Genomic DNA, 3,371 nt, shown 5'->3' with positions numbered 1-3,371 from the left:
AATTGGAAAGAAGGGGGGAGAGGGGCAGGACAAAATATTTTGTTCAGAGGCGGGGGGACCGGAGCCGGGGGGGGGGGGGGGTGCTACTAACCGGAGCCAACACAGTCCTCAAACACAACCTGACGGCTGAACAAAAACCGTTATTTACATAGCGACGTGCAATGCAAAGATGAGCTGGAACAGCAAGCACAAAAATAAAGCTTTACAGCATGTTAGGTGACCAGTCAGTCAGCGACGGCCTGCACAGCATTTCTAATCGTTTGTTTCATTTTTCCAAAGAAAGCCACCAGATTATTAAAGGAGGAAGTGTAAAAATAATCAGCTGAAACAAACAACTTGATCATGCTAATGTTTTTTTCCTTTAGACCATTTGAAATGTTAAATAGTGTTAAATAGTGTTACCTTCTACATAATACTGAGCTGATAAAGTCATGAAGAAAATGAGAGCTATAGTTGATTAATATGATTGTTTATTAGGGCCATTATAGGCAGAAAAAAGGAGCAAAAAAATCTCAGAAACAAGGAAATTATTTCAGCTCAAAAGGTTGTAAATTTGTAGGAAAAAAATGGTCATTTCTGAGCTCAAAAGTCAAAAATGTTCAACTTTCAGAGTTCAGAAAGTTCCCACGTTTTTTCTAGTAAATATGTGAAACTAATCTCAAAGTTTGAGTTTTTTTTTTTCTCTTGGAAACAGACGAGTTTCGGTGCTCAGAAATCTTCAGTTTCTAACTCAAAACATTTTCTCAAATATATTAAAATGTTGTTAGAATGACTTAAAGATGCTTCATTCATTATCTTCCAATTAGTTTTGATTTTGCGTTAGCTCCTGCTAATGTTGTTAGCAAATAAACAGTAGATCACAAGCAGATTCATTTGTTTCAACAGATATCGTCTGTAAATCGGCACATGAAGACTTTGTGGTAGTTTTCTTCAATCCAGACTTTCTGTGGGTGTAACTTTAGCCTCCATACAGGTTGGTTATTATTTTCACCATGCTGTCTTTGTTATTTTCAGAGAATTTACAAAAAAAAAAATCCAAACATATTGAGAAAACAAAAATCTACAGGGCAAAAAAAAAAGGGTTCCTGGTTCTGATAAACCTGGTGGTCAGACAGAGACGGAGAATGCTGGAGAAATGTGCAGATTTTCCTTGGAGTTGAAGTTTCTAGACAAGCATCAAAATGTGTTTTCTGATACTCTGTTTTCTGGGACAAATGGGTCACAGTAACGCGCCTGGATCCACAGGAAGCAACGCTCACACACATATTCCAGCTCAGAAAGGAGAACTGCAGGGTGGCGAGCTCTTAATTAACGGAGCGACAATTTGCATTTCACACCTGACTGAGCTCCTCAGAAACAGGTTGCACTCGCAGACCGGACACAAGCACACATGAATGCTCAGCTGGAGTAATTTACACCGCATTAAAACAGATGAGTCTGCAATAATCTACCATGCAGTTATTCATAGTCTGCCCTCTGCAACTTCTGTAATATTTTAACGTTGTTTCTCGTTTGTACAGGAGCCGTGAAGTAAATAAATACACAGGGAAATATTTAAATATTCTTTAAAAGGACATTTCATTATTTTAAATTACTGAGAATATAATTATTATTATGAATTTTCCAATCGGTCGTTTCACACGTTGCAGTCGTGAATTTTTCCTACAGCTGTTGGTTACCTAAATTCAGTAAATATGCAATTTATGAAGCTAACTTTAGAAACCTTTTCAACTACTGCTGCAGCAAAACAACAATGTGCACAGAAGAAAACACGTTTCCAGTTTTAGACGTGACTAATTGAAGCTCAGGGAAAACAAAAGGGTAAATAATAAAATAAAATGAAGTTGTTCAAACAGCAAACACAGTCAGAGGGATTCAGCAAACAGCCGACGGCCTCACCCAACCAGCAGGTGTCATCTGTGGTTTATCAGTAAAGTTTAAACGTGTTGCCGCTCTGGGTTCAGTGAACGTCTATGTGATCATGAACATCTTTTCTTTTTTGCATATTTGCAGAGGCAAAGCAATAAAAATCATCAGATCCTAAAGTATGGTAGCACAGTCATATGAAGAGATGTTTATAAATAGACACAGACATAATTGTTGATAATTTTCTGTTTAACTTGTGCATATTTTCTTATTTTTTCTGATGATTTTATCTTTGAAAAATTACAGCAATAAACATGTAAGCAGAAAGAATTACTGCAGCCGGAACTGAGGCAAAATTACATAAAAACATGAGCAGAATGGTGACACTTTGAACCCATTATACTATTAAATGTCTTAAACAAAGAAGTAAAAATGTATAGAATAGATAAACTAGTTATATATAGTCACAAAAATAGGCAATGTTTGCTTCTAAACCTCTAATAATTTGTTAAAACATCTTATAAAAACTCAAATTTGACAGGATTGAAAGATAAACACATCTCAGTGTAGCGTGAAATAGATGATAGATGCTAACCCTTCGTTAGCTCATGCTAACCAATTTCACAGATGACTGAAAGTGTCCATTCTGCATAGAAATGGGAGAAAATATGCAATTTATGAAGCTAACTTTAGAAACCTTTTCAACTACTCTGTCAAAGCCATTCCTTACTTTTTAAAGAAATCTGGAATTTAGCTAATATTTGACCAGTTTCAAGCCATTTGGTCCACTAGAAGAAAAAAAAATCATTTTGGGACACATCAGGTGTCTTTGTAAAAGAGATTTTCTCCAACAGTTTTGAAAACTTCCACAGAAATTGCTGAACATGATTGCCGTTTTAAAGCTGACCTGTTGAGCTAATTGCTATTCGTCCCAATGTGGGTCCTCTACATGGTTTTCTGTGTAATTGTGATAAAGTTACAACATGTGGAGTTTCCATTAGTACATTTCCAACAACTGCATGTGAAGAGGTGTAAGCTGAACTAATTCTCCGTTATCAGGCCATTTCTCCCTTTGACTTTTTCCACTTTGTTTGAATTCCTCCAGGTTGCCATGAAAGCCTGCCTCATGTTTTAAAACCGCGTCACAAAGGAAGGGGAACTAGAAAGAAAACCGTTCTTCTGAACAGAGAACGTATTCAACTCATCCTCCTTAATTTATTGGATAAAATTAATTGAGAACTGAAAAAGAAGGTTGTAATAAAAATTAAAAGTAAATGGCTCTGGGCTTCTCTGTTCGGATTGATCTATGGAATTAAAGAAATATGGAAAGATGAGAGATTGCCCTGGTTTGAGGTGAGCTGAGGGAGGAGAAGATCTGATTAAAATAAAGACGTTTCATAGATTTTATGGTGAACTTGCAGTTTAACTCCTGGAGGGTAAATTAGCCCAGATATCTGTGAGTGAAAAGGGAGCGGTTTGTCAGAATGGTGTTAAATCAAACGACT

General features: G+C 36.5%; 1 long non-coding RNA gene across 2 annotated transcripts in view; it reads left to right on the top strand.

The window, feature by feature from the left end:
- Window positions 1-3,143, top strand: part of LOC106948530 (uncharacterized) — a 24,252-nt gene extending 21,109 nt beyond the window's left edge. For both annotated transcript variants that reach the window (XR_001425193.1, XR_001425196.1), the window contains one exon: window positions 2,972-3,143. This is a non-coding gene — a long non-coding RNA (uncharacterized LOC106948530). The remainder of the gene's footprint in view (window positions 1-2,971) is intronic.
- The last annotated feature ends 228 nt before the right edge of the window (window positions 3,144-3,371 follow it).

This window comes from Poecilia latipinna, unplaced genomic scaffold (assembly GCF_001443285.1).
Source record: "Poecilia latipinna isolate Pla-1442-1.1 unplaced genomic scaffold, P_latipinna-1.0 Scaffold293, whole genome shotgun sequence".
In the NCBI taxonomy this organism is placed as follows: domain Eukaryota; kingdom Metazoa; phylum Chordata; class Actinopteri; order Cyprinodontiformes; family Poeciliidae; genus Poecilia; species Poecilia latipinna.
Note: the sequence above shows the minus strand (reverse complement) of the source record. Positions and strands in the feature narration are given on the sequence as shown.